Source organism: Hevea brasiliensis, chromosome 13 (genome assembly GCF_030052815.1).
Source record: "Hevea brasiliensis isolate MT/VB/25A 57/8 chromosome 13, ASM3005281v1, whole genome shotgun sequence".
Taxonomy (NCBI): domain Eukaryota; kingdom Viridiplantae; phylum Streptophyta; class Magnoliopsida; order Malpighiales; family Euphorbiaceae; genus Hevea; species Hevea brasiliensis.
In genome coordinates this window covers 90,738,689-90,756,294 of record NC_079505.1, presented here as the reverse complement: position 1 = coordinate 90,756,294, position 17,606 = coordinate 90,738,689, and the positions used below count along the sequence as shown (strand labels likewise).

Sequence of the window (17,606 nt, the reverse complement as noted above, 5' to 3'; positions counted from 1 at the left end):
CCCGAGGAGGACTTCTCTTGGATGGTAGATCTGGCTCCCCAGGACGAGGGTGAGGATTGAGAGGAGGAGGCTGAGGGTGAGAGAGGAGATGAGCAAAATGTAGATCAGGCTGGGGGTGATCCTCCAGCCAAATGACTTGTACAAACTTTAATATGAAATGAAATTCGCTTTTTGTTCAGTGAATGGATGTGATCGAAAAATCTCTAAATTACTTAAGCACTTGATTGTCTGAGAATATTAAAACAACTAAAGGTGATTATTAATCTAAGTGTAAGAGGTCGGAAAACACCATAAGCATGAGATCGGCAGGGAACCAACGCTAAACAGGACTTGATTTAAAATTGGAAATTTGGCTTGAGTACTTAAGATCGGGATCGCCATTAAACCGGATTAGAACCTTAACTTGATTATTCCTAAACTTTTAAAATGAAGATCTAGTCTTTGGTTCGATTTAAATGCGACGAGAGAGATCGGGAATGTAATTGACTATTCAGGAGATTTGACAATTGGTTTGAGAGATCGGCAAGGCTTTAAATGACATGGGTACTTAGTATTGATTTGATTCCTTTTGAGGAGAGGTCGGAAATGTGATTGTTCGGTAAAGAGAGATCGAAAATGTAATTGGCTGGCAAAGGGAGACTTAGTGCTAGGGATCAGTTTCGAAATTTATTGATTTTGGGGGTCGGCCAAAATATGGTGTCAACACTCATCAACAAGCCCAATGGGAATGATGTTTATCATGGAGTTCCCAAGGCTTTTTCTTATTTAATTTTTTTTATTTAATTTTATATTCATATATAATTAATTAATTAATTTTTCAGGATTACACTGGACGCAACTGCACAGTTGACAACTTTTTTGCTGTGATTCTGGGAAATAAATCGGCTCTCACTGGTGGTAATGGAAAAGTTGTAGATAGTGCTCTAGACGATCATATTTTCATATATTACAGTGACCATGGCAGTGCAGGTATAGTTGGTAAGTATAACTCTTTAATTCAAACCCATCCTTGCATGTATTTATCTGTATTTATATTATTTAATTTAATTTTTAGAAAAATGTAAACTTGTTATAGGTTTTAACGATTTAACTTTTTAATGTGCGTATATTATCACTAGCTATGCCTTTTGGTGAGGACCTTTATGCCAATGACCTTATAGACATATTGAAAAAGAAGCATGATTCTAAAACATATAAAAAGCATGGTGAGTTATTATAATTTTTAGGTTAGATCGAAATAAATTAGAAGGGGTTCTAAAATTTTCATATATTAATATATACAGGTATTCTACCTTGAAGCTTGTGAGTCTGGGAGTATTTTTGAGGGACTACTTCCAAACAATTTAAGCATATATGCAGTTACTGCTGCAAATGCAGCGGAGAACAGTTGGGGAACGTGTTGTCCAGGACATTATCCAACTCCTCCCTCCGAATATGATACTTGCTTAGGAGATTTATTTAGTATTTCCTGGATGGAGGACAGGTTTATCTTCCACATACTAATCATTTCATTTTTTTTAACCTCTAAATTTAATTAACCTTTTTACATTCAACTTTTATACATAGTGACTTGCATGATTTACGCAAGGAAACTCTGAAGAAGCAATATCAAGTGGTATAGACTCAAAACCCGTTCAATGGAAATAATAATTTTATAATCACTCCTGTGGATTTCTCTCGCTCTGCGAGTTTGTTTATCTTCTCGCTCTGCGAGTTTGTTTCTTTTCTTTCTTTCTTGAGTCCTGCAGTTCTTGTTTTCTTTCTGAATGATGTCAGATAATGATGATAATATCTCTGTTGAGATGGCATCTCTTTCAGTCAATAGTGATACAATCGAGGGTATTGAATTTGAGGAGAATGAGGTTGCGGCTGTGGAGGAAGATTTTTCGCTATGCCTTGTGGGGCGATTTCTTACCGACAGTCCAATACGTTTCCAGTTTATGAAACAGACCATGGCATCATTATGGAGGCCTACCGAGGGGATGAGTGCCAAGGAAATTGCTGAAGGTCTGTTTTTGTTTAAGTTTTACCATGCTGTTGATCGTGATAGAGTGCTGGATATGGGGCCCTGGACGTTTAATAGCCATTTACTCCTCATTGATAAAGTTGATGGCTATGACGATCCTAGAGATGTTCCTCTGCTTTTTATGCGTATTTGGGTACAGATTCATGGTTTGAAACCAGGGTTCAACTCAGATCATGTAGTGGAACGATTGGGCAATGCGATGGGAGAATGCTTGGAGCGTGATGAAAACAATTTCACCAAGGTCAAGAATTTCTCTAGTTCCTGGAAATCTTATGCAAGAGTGCGGGTGAAGTTGGATGTCAGAAATCCATTGTGGACAGATTACCATCTTCGCAAAAAGGGGGGAGAATGGTTTAAGGTGGAATTCCGCTATGAGAAGTTACCTAACTTCTGCTACATCTGTGGTATCCTTGGCCATGGAGAGAAATTTTGTCCTAGCTTGTTACATCTAGAAGGGAAACCGGTTCGCCGTTTTGGTCCAGAAATGCGTGCAGGACCGCGTTCACAACAATCCATCATAGGTGCACGGTGGCTCCGGGATGATGATGGAACGTTTCACGGTAGGGAAGGTGGAGGTTGGTGGAGACGAAACGAAGATGGAAACTCCTCCGGAATTGGACATCCCATGAATCAGGATGTGGATTCAGGAGATAATGGGGGCGTCAAATCAGGAGATGATGGAGGCGTGAAATTAGGGGATAATGGGGAGGATAACAAGGATGGAGACGTGGGTCAAGGAGACTTAAACTCTAATGATCTAATTCCTGGTGAAATTGGACAGGAGGGAATTACAATTAATGATACAAAAAGAAGAAGGATGAGCTTGGGCAAGCAATCAAATGTGGACCTCAATACTTCTTCAGATCCAAAAAATGGACCAGCGGTGGGCCTCCAGGAGAGGACCCGCCGAACCCAATGAGTTGTTTAAGCTGGAACTGCCGTGGGCTGGGCAACCCATGCGCGTTGGAGACCCTACAGGAAATAATTAGGGAAAAGAGGCCTCATTTTATTTTTCTTGTTGAAACAATTTCTTCTTCTTTAAGAATTGATGAAATAAAAAACAATTTGGGTTATGATGGTTGTGTGGCTGTTGATAATGTGGGCCATAGAGGTGGCCTGGCTTTATTATGGAAATCTGTTCAAACTGTTTCTTTACTTAGTTCCTCGTTTTGGCATATAGATGTGTTAGTAGAAGTTGCTATGTTGGGTGAATGGAGGATTACGGGCTTCTATGGCAGGCCCAATAGGAATGAAAGGAGAGCTTCTTGGGCTCTCTTGAGGGAATTAGCTAGTCAATACTCTTACCCTTGGGTTTGTTGTGGGGACTTCAATGCCATTTTGACCCAAGATGAAAAAAGGGGTGGTAATTTTTATCCTACTTATTTGGTTCAAGACTTTAGAGATCACGATACTTCAAATTTGGGCTTTCTGATTTCAACATGAATGGATACAAATATACTTGGGATAATGCAAGAGATGATGATGATTGGGTAGAAGCCAAGCTTGACCGTTTTTTGGCCAATGATGATTGGAAGCGGCGATTTGCGCTGTCTAAAGCTGCTGTCCTGGACTACAGCTCATCTGATCATTTGCCCATCTTATTACAGGTTCGTATTTTCTTGCCTCGCCATTCCCCTCGTTTATTTCGTTTTGAGAATACTTGGGGCGCGGAGAGTGGTTGTCGCGAAATTGTTGAGGAAATCTGGTCGGATCCTTCCCTGGGCTCGGTTTTGGAGAAGTTACAATTTTGCAGTGTTCGTTTGGGTGAGTGGGGAGATAATCTGCGGAAACTTTATAAGCAGGAGATTGACGATTGTAAGCGGGTAATGGGTCTCTTAAGGGGTAAGAGAGATGCTCATAGTCGAGAAAGCTTTAGGATGGCCAAAAGCAAATTTCTAGATCTTCTTCGCAGGAAAGAATCTTATTGGCGTCAGAGAGCAAAGGAATTTTGGTTGAAGGAGGGCGATCAAAATACAAAATTTTTTCATCGCAAAGCTACTATCAGACAAAGGAAAAACAGAATTGATCGCTTGAAGGACGATAATGGGAACTGGTGTGATTGGTCGACAGGGTTGGAAGCAATGATTACGGATTATTTCAAAAATATTTTCACTTCTAATGCTGGTTCGTCTAATGATATTATTGATCTTGTGCCGGCTCTAGTCACAGATGACCAGAATGTTGATTTGATGAAGCCGTACACCGTAGATGAAGTCAGGGAGGCTGTTTTCAGTATGCAAGCCGATAAGTCTCCTGGGTTGGATGGTTTCAACCCCGGTTTTTATCAGAAGTATTGGACTATCATTGGGGATCAGGTATCTAATTTTTGCATCTCTTGTATCAGAGATAGAGAATTTCCTAGCGAGCTGAATGATACGGCTATTGTCCTAATCCCTAAGAAGGAGCACGCAGAACGAATGTCGGATCTACGCCCCATAGCCCTTTGCAAAGTTCTCTATAAAATAATCTCCAAGATGATTGCTAATCGGCTTAAGGTAGTTCTTCCTTCTATCATTTCACCCTCTCAGTGTGCCTTCGTACCTGGTAGAAATATCCAGGAAAATTCTGTAGTTGCTTATGAAACTTTACACTACATGAGAGGTAAAAGGCGTGGACGAGATGGTTATGCAGCTTTAAAAATTGATGTTAGCAAGGCCTTCGACAGATTGGAATGGAAATTTCTGACGGCTATGTTGATGAAGCTTGGCTTTGACACAAATTTTGTAGAGTTCTTATATCTCTGCGTTTCTTCTGTCTCTTTTAAGGTTCTTCATCAAGGGATGCTTACGGATGCTATTTTGCCGGGAAGGGGATTGCGGCAAGGAGATCCCCTCTCACCTTATCTTTTTATCCTTTGTATGGAAGGTTTGTCTCGGTTAATTCACAACAGAGTTGCTATTGGTCGTCTGAATGGTGTAGCTGTTTGTGGAGGGGCCCCGGTTGTATCACACTTATTTTTTGCAGGGCAATGACCTTTTTCTTTTTTAAGGCAACTCAGGAACAAGCTTTAGCCTTGAGAGAGGTGCTTCATGTTTATGCCATTGCAGCAGGCCAGCTTATAAATTTTGACAAATCTCTGATTTGTTTTAGTGCTAATGTGCATGATGAAACTCGCCAGAATATTTGCAATATCTTGCAGGTCTGTGAACAAGATAATCTGGGCTCTTATTTGGGTCTTCCCACAGCAATTGGTCGAAACAAACAGGAAGTCTTCCAATTTGTGAAAGACAAATTCTGGAGGCGCATCAACTCTTGGAAGAACAAAGCCTTGTCTAGAGCTGGCAAGGAAATTCTTGTAAAGACGGTCTTACAATCTCTGCCAAACTATGTCATGAACCTTTTCCTTCTCCCAAAAGGTATATGTGATGATTTGCAACAAATTATGGCAAGATTTTGGTGGGGGACAAAGGTTGATGGAAGTAGAAGTTTACATTGGTTGGGTTGGGATCGCCTTGCTTGCCATAAACATTTTGGCGGTTTAAGTTTCAAGAAGATCAGACAATTTAATATCGCTATGCTTGGTAGGATGGGTTGGCACTTGTATATGAACTCTAATTCTTTGGCTAGCCGAATACTTAAAGCTAAATATTATCCTAATGTTTCTTTCTTAGAGGCTCCTATTGGGAATAATCCCAGCTATGTTTGGAGAAGCATTAGAGAATCTCAAAGTTTAATTCGTGATGGTCTTCTATGGCGTGTTGGGGATGGCAATGATATTGCTATCTGGCTAGATAGTTGGCTGCCAGATGTTGCCTTCCCTATGGTTACTACAACCTTTGACTTTAATTTTGGGGTCTATATGGTTTCGGATTTGATCACTGATGGTGCTTGGAACATTGATTTGGTGAATCGTGTGTTTAATGAAAGGGATCGAAAACTTATTCTGTCAATCCCTTTAAGAAGGAGCTCTAGCATTGACTTGCAATTTTGGAAACATGATAAGAGAGGCAGTTATTCAGTTAGCAGTGCTTACAAGTTACAGACTCAGGAATCTGACACAGCTGTTGGCAATAAAAAATTCTGGAAGAAGCTTTGGTCTATCCCAGCGGCACCAAAAATCAGAAACTTTCTTTGGCGTGCTGTATCTGGTTCTCTACCGACCAGATCAAGACTTTGTTCTCGGCATGTTCCGACCACAGAGGTTTGTCCATTATGTAATGTTGATTGTGAATCTGTAAAGCATGTTTTAGTTGAATGCTCCTTTGCAAGGCATGTTTGGCTTGCCTCTCATCTTGGTTGGTTTTCTCCTTCAACCCATTCCTTTCAAGACTGGTTAATGCGAGCTTTAGCTCTCTTCAATCCAAATGACTCTGCAACTTTGGCGTACCTATGTTGGTCTATATGGGAGGAACGCAATTCAGTGGTTTGGAAATCTGCTCAGCCTGCTGCTAACTCCTGCAGATTGAGAGGCTTTCGTCTCAAACGAGAATGGGACGATGCTCTGGTTAGTATACGGGCTACTATTCCACCTACTGCAGATTTGCCTACACCACAGGAATGGAAAAAGCCAGGCCCTAACTGGGTGAAGCTCAATGTTGATATCGCTACCAATGTCAATTCTGGATGGACAGGAATCGGAATGGTGGTACGTAATGAAATGGGCAGTTTTGTGGCTTGTAAGATTTCGCGCATGGTAGGATTATTCTCACCTACAATTGCTGAAATTATGGGAGTACGAGAAGCTTTGAGCTGGATAAAGGACAACAATTGGCAAAACGTTATTGTGGAATCTGATAATTTGCAGGTTGTTAATGTTCTCAATTCCATGAATGTGGAAAATTTCTCTATGATGGGTGGTATTGTTTCTGATTGTAGATCTCTTATTAATGAGATTAGTTGTGAGATTTTGTTTTCTCATGTTTTCCGTTCGGCGAACGGGGTGGCTCATGCCCTTGCTCAAGCTACTCGTTCCTTTCCGAATGCTATGGAGTGGACTCTTTCTCCTTCTGAATTTGTATCTCTTCTTTTGCTTTAATGAAATCCCATTTATTATCAAAAAAAAAAAAAAAAATCAAGTGGTATGGGTTGTGCAAATTAAATGTAATTAAAATTTATAACTAGAGAAAAAGAAAGAAGAAATTAAAGAATTTATTTGTTCAGCATTAATATATACATATTTTGTCAAATGCAATACATGCATAGGTTCGGAGAAGGACAGCAGTGGATAACTTGGATAGCTCTCATTTGATGCAATATGGAGATAAAAAGCTGAGTGAGAATCCAGTCTTTGTTTACATGGGCACAAACCCTGAAAATGAAAACTCTACTCTCACTCAATATACTTCTTCTTCCTCAAGGGTTTTTAATCAGCGGAATGCAAGCCTTCTTCATTTTTGGCACAAGGTTAATTTTGCTCCCCTATTTCTTAATTAATTACTTGGAATTAAAATATCCATATAATTAAATTTAACCGTTGCATCAACATACAGTATCATAAAGCCCCGCGAGGGTCTAAGGAGAAGGCTGAAGCACGAAAGAAGCTACGCGACATAATTTCTCATACAAGGCATGTGGACCGTAGCATAAACCAGACCACAACAATTTTATTTGGAGAGGAAAAGACCTCAGAGGTGTTGAAGATGGTTAGACCTTCTGGCCAACCTCTTGTTGATGATTGGAATTGCCTAAAAATGCTTGTAAGTGATCCATCTCATTTGCAAATGTAATTAATATATAAATACATACTTAAATTTTAGGTGGAAAAAAAATGAAGATCTTAATTTACAGACTTGGTCATTGGTCTCTTAATTCACAGGTGAAGGCTTACGAGAAACACTGTGGACAGTTAACATGGTATGGAAAGAAATATACACGAGCTATTGCTAACATGTGCAATGCTGGAGTAAGTGCGGAGCAAATGATGGAGGCATCAATCCAAGCTTGCTTTGTGGATAACACTACTGCTTTCAATGTCGCAGAGAGCATCGTCGAAAAGGAAATGGACAAATGATCAGCCTTGCTTAATCATAATTACAGTGCTCTTATATTTAATATGAATAAATTAAGGGAAAAAAAAGAGCGTAATTCAGCCCCTTCCTTTCAGATATTTGTTATATCAGTAGTCAAATGCGCTTAGTTTTTATTTGGTTTCATTTTTATTTTTCTACTAATGTGTTAAGTTAACAACCACCTATGAAGCCTAATTGGTATTTCAACTGATTTAGAAAAACTAGAATGGGTATATATATATATTAGCATGGTGTTCTATACATAAAACAAAATCACATTGTGGCGGAAAACAAAAATATCTCAAAAATAGTTTATAAATTTGCATAAAAATCAGTTAGTCCTTTTTCTCATAGCTTGGAGGTAACTTTGAATATATAGCATGGGAATATGCACAAAATGGGCAGCAAAAGTTTCCCTTCTCATCAAAGCTCAATGAGGCATTAATCCTAGCACTTCTCATGACAAACCAGCAACCAATAGCACTACAGACCAACACGTGACCACCTTTAGTGCACTTAATAAAAGAATTTTGCTCTATCTGCCCCAGGGAATTGCCACTTACCGTGCACATTTTAGATGTAGAAACCTAATATTTTATTTATTTATTTATTTTAATTAATTAATAATAATTTAATATATTTATCTAAAAAAAAGTATTTTATTAGATGATCTGCTTATCTATATATATATATATATATATATATATATATATATATATATATTATTTTTGAAATTAAATATATATATGTGATCTGAACAATACAGTTCAATAATAACTCTTATCATATTTTATACCTGATAGAACTCTTGAAATACATATATTATAATAATCTCTTTCTGCTAAACTTTGCTCTCAAAGTCTATTTATCATCTCCTTTTTTCTATCAAATGCTCTTAACAGGTATTTTCATCAATGTTAGTTTAGTTGATCAAATTTTTATTATATTTTAGATATGTAGGAAATTCGAATATTTAATCTGTCAACTGAAACTGCCTCTATTTTATTTAATCTAGCTATTATTTTAGAGTTTTCAGGTGAGTGATAATTATATTATATGGCATCGTTTTAGTCCCTTTTAAATTTTTTTAGCATTAAATTTGTTATTAAATGAAATTTTAAATCAATATTTTAACAATTATTTTATATGTAATTTTCTAGAGTTTTATTTTATTATTGAATTTTATTCTGATTTTGATTAAATAATTTATTTTGCCAATTATCTCTGCATTAGAGCAATTAGGATTCTAGGAACAGGCCTTTAATATCTTTATATTAATTGATATTTGACTATAAAATTTACCGATGTGTTACACTGAATTTATTTGAAATTGATTTGATCTTATTGACTCTCTGAAATTATTGAAATAAATTGTTAAAATTGCACTATCAGTTATTATTTGCTATCTGAAATTTTTTTATTGATTTTGATTGATTTGTACAAATTGATTTTCTGTTTTGAATTGGTACCTATGCCTAGTATCGCTATCCGTTATCTGGCCCCATCGTGTGGACTATCACGGTATTATGTTGCATTGTTGAGTTATGCATCATTGTAATTTATGTTTTACATTAATATCATATGCATTGATATCTGTGAAGGATGATGAAGGTATTTAATATCTGGTAGTGCACTTACCATCTGGCCTTTGGTGATGTAGGGTAGGGGTGAGCATTCAATTCAAATCAAACCGAACCGAATTAAATTATGAAAATCGAATTACATATTTTAGAAACCGAACCAAATTGAAATGAATGAAAAATCAAATCGAGTCGAACCGCTTTATTTTGATTCAGTTTGATTCAAACTGATCGGTTTTGATTTTTGATTGATTTTTAAATTTAGACTTGATTTTTAAGTTATTTGATCTAATTTTGACTTTGGTTTAAACCTAATAAACATTAATCAATGAAATTAAATAATTTATATTTATATAATTAAATATAATTCATAAATTCCCCATAAAAATAAATCAATTCAAAAATCAATTCGGTTCAATTTGAATATATAAAATTACTATTCGGTTCGGTTCAGTTTAACCAATTTTTTCTCTTCAAAACTGAACCGAACCGAAATGACAGAAATTTTTATAATATAAAATCGGACCGAATAAAATTTAAAACTGAACCGATTGAATAGAATTGACTCGGTTCGGTTCGGTTTTTCGGTTTAAACTGAAATTTGCTCACCCCTAATGTGGGGTATCATCACCCTGGTATATTGTACCATAAAATTTAATTGAATAAATTCCTTTTATATATATGTTTTATAAAATTATTTTATTAATAATTTTGATAACATAAGCATGATTTTATTGAGTATAAAATTTATTGTAAAATTAATCAAGCGTCTGCTTGTTCCTATTCTGTTGTGTACTATAATTATCATTCACTGAGTATTAGGTCAAACCATATTTTTTATGTCTGTTATCTATTTCAGATCAGTAGAATTCTGCAACTGATCCAAATATTCAGTCCATTTTTTAAAGAGGGACAATCTTTGATTTGTTTTCATGTTATGCTCGAATTCATGTTTCCTTGGGCTAATAATTAATTTAATTTATTGAACAGTTTAAGTTTTTATTTGAAATCTGTAGAGACTCCACAGTTTACTTATGGGATATTTATATTGTTTATTCAATGTTTTGTTTATTTGGATTTTATCTATTTTTAGAATTAGTAAGTGACAACATATTTATTCAAGATACTCTAATAAGGCTTGTATGATTTAAGAATGTTTAAATTATGCGCCGGTCGCAACACAAAAATTTTATGTCGTGATAAAGTTGGTATCAGAGGCCGGTTTAGGTCCAGTAAACTTGCGGAGCATAGGATCCTTAACGTCTTTTCAGTTTATTATTACTTTAGATATCTGCATCCTTCGTACTTTTTCACCTATCTTAATTTTGTTCACATTTTCATATTTAATGCTTGTTTATCAAAATGAATAGGTGCCTGGGTCTGTTAGACGTAAAACGAGAACTAGGGCCAAATGGTGCAAACCTTGATCCAACAGGGGAGGTACCACCTCAAATTATTAATCAAACATCTAAACAGACATCTATAGCTAATACTGGGACACAACCATTCCAATTAGCTACTACAGCTCAAGCACCTAGAGCTGATCAGGTTACTGTGGCAAATCTGGCAATGGGATTGCAAGCAGTGAATCGTGCTGTTAATACTATAACTGAGTACCTTACAGCTCAATAACAGCAACCAGCAGTTGGCCCTATTTCAGCACCAGGTCAAGATAGGGCTCGATTTCTTGACTCCATAGACTTTCTCAAGCTAAAACCAAAGGAATTTACTGGAGATGATGCATTAGCTGATCCTTTAGATTTTCTATATGACATGGAGAGGTGTTATGATACTATGGGTTATAGTAGTGCTAGGATGGTGATGTTGGTAGGAAATCAGCTTAAGGGAGTTGCTCGTGAGTGGTATCTCTCTAAGAAGAATGGGCGACCTAAAGGTTCTATCCTCTGGCCTAGTTTTCACTCTCTCTTCTTAGAGCGATTTCTCCCTCTTAGTGTTCAAAAGGCTAAGGCTTTGGAGTTTGAAATCTTGAAGCAAGGTAAAATGACAGTTATAGAGTATGAGATGAAATTTACTAAATTATCCTGCTTTGGTAAACACTTAATTCCAAATGAAGAGAAGAAGGCTCACAGGTTTGAAAGGGGCTTACGAGACAGGCTAATTGATCATGTAGCTCCTTTACAACTACCTAAATATGAGGAGGTGGTTGATCAGGATAGACAGATGGAGATGTATGATGATGAATGTTGGGCTCGTGAGCAGCGCAAGCGGTTTAAGAAAGATGGTCAGGTAATCAGTTTAACAGAGGACAGAGTCATCAGGGTTCTTATCAGGGTAATAAGTAGGGTTCTCAGTCTACAATTGACAATAGGGCACATCAATCTGGAATTGGTCAGGGACATGAGCAGAGGACTTATGCAAGGAATGCTCGGTATAGTCAGATTAGCACTAGGCCTGTTTCCACTCCTTGTCAACATTGTGGTAAGCTACATAAGGGCACTTGTCATTGGGTCATTGGAGCATGCTTTGGTTGTGGATAGCTGAGACACCGTAGACAGGATTGTCCTACTAGTGGGACAACTTAGGGTGCTGGTCAGGCAGCACATTCTGCTCCCCTCAGGTTCAGCCAGTTTCACAACATAGTGATAAAAGTTAGGGTTCTGGTGGTCGTGGTCAGGGTGTTAGAGGTTCTGGTGGTAGTAGGGCTGAGCAGAATTCGGTTCAAACAAAAAAATAAACCAAACTGAGTCAATTCGGTTCAATCGGTTTTGTTTTAAAATTCAATCGGTTCGATTCAGTTTTACATTATAAAAATTTCGATTATTTCGATTCGGTTTGATTTTGAAGAGAAAAAAATTGGTTAAACTGAACCAAACCAAATAGTAATTTATATATTCAAATCGAACCAAATCGAACCGAATAGATTTTTGAATTGATTTATTTTTATGGGAAATTTATGAATTATATTTAATTTTATATATATTAATTATTTAATTTCATTGATTAATGGTTATTAGGTTCAAACCAAAGTCAAAATTAGACAAAATAACTTGAAAATCAAGTTTAAATTAAAAAATCAATCAAAAATAAAAACTGATCGGTTTAAAACTAATCAAACCGAAATAGAGCGGTTCGGTTAGATTCAGTTTTTCACCCATTTTGGTTTGGTTTGGTTTAGTTTCTAAAATTTAAAATTCAATTTTTATAATTTAATTCAGTTCGGTTCGGTTCAAACCGAATACTCACCCCTAGGTGGTAGAGGATCTGCTCAAACTCAGGGACAGACATCTGGTGGTAGAGGTCAACCCAGGGTTTTTGCTTTGACTCAGCAGGATGCTCAGGTATCTAATGCAGTAGTGACAGGTATACTTTCTATTTGTTCATTTGATGCTAGAGTACTGTTTGATTCTGGTTCCACCCACTCCTTTGCTTCTCCATACTTTTCCATGAGATTTAGTACACCACCTACTTTGTTAGAGTATCCTTTATTTGTATCAACACCTATGGGTAATGCAATAGACACTGATATGGTGTATAAGGGATGTATAGTTCACATTGGAGATAGGGAATTAGCTGCAGATCTTGTTTCTTTGGATATGTTTGAGTTTTATGTGATTTTAGGCATGGACTAGTTAGCCACTTATCACATTTCATTGGATTGCCATAATAAAGTTGTATTCTTTAAAATTTCTGGAGAGGCAGAATTTCAATTTCAGGGAGATCGCAGTATAGCCTCTAGTAATCTTATCTCAACAATGAGTGCTAGCCGATTATTACGAAAGAGGTGTAAGGGGTATCTAGCTTATGTTAGAGATGTTCAGGTAGAAGGTGCAGGTTTTGAGAATGTTGCAGTGGTTAAGGAGTTTCCTAATGTGTTTTCAGAAGATTTATCAGGTTTACCCCAAGTGCGAGAGGTAGAGTTTGGTATAGACTTAGTTCCTGAAACTGAGCCCATATCTATGCCACCTTATCATATGGCACCTACAGAACTTAAGGAATTGAAGGACCAGTTACAGGACCTACTAGATAAAGGGTTTATTCACCCTAGTGTTTCTCCATGGGGTGCTCCTATGTTATTTGTGTGGAAGAAGGATGGGTCTTTAAGAATGTGCATTGATTATAGGCAATTGAATAAGGTGACTGTGTGTAATAAGTATCCCCTTCCATGCATAGATGACCTACTTGACCAACTTTAAGGTGCAAAGTGTTTTTCCAAGATTAATCTTCTATCTGGGTATCAACAATTAAGGGTCAAGAAAAAACACATACTCAAGACTGCCTTTAGGACTAGGTATGAACACTATGAATTTCTCGTAATGTCTTTTGGTCTTACCAATGCCCCAACCGCTTTTATGGATCTCATGAATAGAGTTTTCAAACCTTTCTTAGATCAATTTGTTATAGTGTTCATTAATGACATCCTAGTGTACTCAAAGAGTAAGGAGGAGCATGAGCAGCATTTGAGAATCATCCTTCAGACCTTACGGGAACACAAGCTATATGCCAAGTTCTCAAAATGTGAGTTCTAGTTAGATAGTGTGGCTTTCCTAGGCCATATAGTGTCTAAAGATGGGGTGAGTGTTGATAAGAAGAAAGTTAAAGCAGTGCTTCATTGGCCTAAACCAACAACTATGTCAGAGATTCATAGTTTCTTGGGTTTAGCAGGGTATTATAGACGGTTTGTTCAAGACTTCTCTAGTATTGCAACACCTTTAACTAATTTGACAAAGAAGAATGTAAAATTTCAATAGTTTGAGGCTTGTGAAAAAAGTTTTCAAGAGCTTAAGACTCGTTTGACTACAGCACCAGTGTTAGCTCTTCCGTCTGGATTAAGGGGTTATAGAGTGTATTGTGATGCTTCTAGGATTGGTTTAGAATGTGTTTTGATGCATCATGGACAGGTTATTGCATATGCTTCTCGTCAGTTCAAAAGGCACAAGCAGAATTATCCAACTCATGATTTGAAAATGGTTGCAGTAATTTTTGTTTTGAAAATCTATAAGCACTATCTGTATAGTGGGACTTGTGAAATATTCACTGAGCATAAAAATCTCAAATACATCTTTGACCAACATGTTCTTAATCTTAGGCAAAGGAGATGGGTAGAATTGCTGAAGGATTATGATTGCACTATACAGTATCACCCTAGAAAAGCTAATGTGGTGGCTGATGCTCTAAGTAGGAAGTCTTCTGGTAGTTTAGCCCATATATCTACCAAGAGAAGGCCTCTGATTGGTGAATTACATAAGTTGCTAGATCAGGGAGTAGAATTTGAAATCGTATCTGGATCATACTTAGCACATTTTCAAGTTAGGCCTATCTTGATTGATCGAATTAAGGCTGCTCAAAAGAGGGATTCTCAGTTGTGTAAGATTATAGATAGTGTCCATCAAGGCCAAGCTCAAGGATTCATGTTAGATGATGATGGAGTTCTTCGTTGTGGCGCGAGACTTTGTGTCCCTAGTGTTGATGAGCTGAGAAAAGAAATCATGGAGGAGGCACACCATTCTGCTTACACAGTATACCCAGGTTCAACTAAGATGTACTATGATTTAAGGGAGCATTATTAGTGGGGTGGCATGAAGAGTGATTTTGCAGACTTTGTTGCTAAATGTTTGACTTGTCAACAGGTTAAGGCAAAACATCAGAGACCATCTGGGTTACTTCAGCCGTTGCCTATTCCCGAATGGAAATGAGACTTTGTTATGGGTTTACCAAGTACGCGAGGTAGTTACAATGCAATTTGGGTGATAGTGGATAGATTGACAAAATCTGCTCATTTCCTTCCTGTGAAAACTATATATGACTTTGCTAAACTTGTACAGTTGTATATAGATAAGATTGTTAGTCTTCATGGTATTTTAGTTTCCATTGTCTCTGATCATGGTACTCAGTTTACTTCTCGATTTTGGAAGAAATTCCAAGAAGCTTTGGGAACACGAGTAGACTTTAGTACTGCTTTTCACCCTCAGATAAATGGACAGTCAGAAAGGACCATACAGATGTTGGAGGACATGCTTCATGCATGTGTTATGGATTTTGGTGGCTGTTGGGATCATCATTTGCCTTTAGTGGAGTTTGCTTATAATAACAGTTATTGAGCAAGTATAGAGATGGCTCCATACGAGGCATTATATGGTCGAAGGTGTAGGTCACCAATTTGTTGGGATGAAGTTGGAGAAAGAAGGCTTAGTAGACCAGAGTTGATATAGTTAACTTCAGATAAGGTTCGGCTAATTTGTGATAGACTTTTGACTGCTTAAAGTTGATAGAGAAGTTATGTTGACCCTAAGCGTAAAGATGTAGAGTTTATGGTTGGTGATCATGTATTTCTAAGAGTTTCTCCTATGAAAGAAATCATGAGGTTTGAGAAGAAAGGGAAACTTAGCCCTCATTTTGTTGGTCTATCTTAAACTTTGGAGAGAATTGGAGCAGTTGCTTACCGTTTAGCCCTTTCACCTGGTTTTGCACATGTATATCATGTACCAGATCCATCTCATATTTTGCAACCTCAGACCATACAATTTAAGGATGATATGTCATATGAAGAGCAACCAGTAAAGATTTTAGATCGACAGATTTTAGATCGACAGATTAGGAAACTTCGGTCTAAGGAAGTTACTTTGGTCAAAGTCTTGTGGCATAATCACTCAAGTAGTGAGGTCACGTAGAAGGCATAATTTGAGATGCGAACAAAATATCCTCACTTATTTGATTATTCAGGTTAAAATTTTGTCTGATTAAATTCGGGGACCGAATTTCTTTTAAGGGGAAAAGTATGTGGAAATCTAATATTTTATTTATTTATTTATTTTAGTTAGCTAACAATAATTTAATATATTTATCTAAAAAAAAGAAATATTTTATTGGATGGCCTGCTCTTATATATATATATATATTGCTATTATATTAATTTTTTTTTTCAATATATTCAATGGGTCTGTCATATTAGTTTATTTGATCAAATTTTTACTATATTTTGGATATGCAGGAGATTCGAATATTTAATCTGTCAGCCGAAATTATTTTTCTTTTATTGAATCTAGCTATTGTTTTGGAGGTTCCAAGTGAGTGGTAATTATAGTATATGGCACAGTTTTAGTCCCTTTTAAAATTTATTAGTGTTAAATTTGTTATTAAATGAAATTTTAAATCAATTTTTAACAATTATTTTACATGTGATTTTCTAGAGTTTTATTTTATTATTGAATTTTATTCCGATTTTGATTAAATAACTAATTTTGTCAATTATCTTTGCATTAGAGCTATCAGGTTTCTGGAAACAAGCTTTTAATATATTTATATTGATTGATATCTGACTATAAAATTTACCGATGTGTTACACTGAATTTATTTGATCTTATTGACTCTCTAAAATTATTGAAATAAACTGTTGAAATTATACTATCAGTTATTATTTGCTATCTAAAATTTTTTTTATTGATTTTGATTGATTTATATAAATTAATTTTCTATTTTGAATTGCTACCTGTGTCCAGTATCTGTATATGTTATCTGACTCCACTGTATGGACTATCACGGTATTAGGTTGAATGCTGAGTCATGCATTATTGTAATTTATGTTTTGCATTAATATTATATGTATTGATATCTGTGAAGGAGGAGGAAGGTATCTAATATTTGATAGCGTGCTTACCATCTGGCCTTTGATCACATCACTCTGGTGTATTATACCATAAAATTTTATTGAATGAATTCCTTTTATATATATGTTTTATGAAATTATTTTATTAATGATTTTGCAAGCATGAGCATGATTTTATTAAACAGAAAATTTATTGTGAAATTAATTAAGTGTCTGTCTATTCCTATTCTGTTGTGTGCTATAATTATCATTCATTGAGCATTAGCTCAAACCAAATTTTCTCTTTCTGTTATCTGTTTCAGATCAGTAGAATTCTGTATCTGATCTAAATATTCAGTCTATTTTTTGGAAGGGATAATCTTTGATTTGTTCTCATGGTATGCCTGAATTTATGTTTTATTGGATTAATAATTAGTTTAATTTATTGAACAATTTAAATTTTTATTTGAAATCTATAGAGACTCCATAGTTTACTTAAGGGATATTTA

General features: G+C 36.2%; 1 pseudogene; it reads left to right on the top strand.

Annotated features, from left to right (window-relative positions):
* The window catches only part of LOC110665739 (vacuolar-processing enzyme alpha-isozyme-like), a 32,340-nt pseudogene extending 24,364 nt beyond the window's left edge, over nucleotides 1–7,976 (top strand).
* Nucleotides 7,977–17,606: the final 9,630 nt, after the last annotated feature.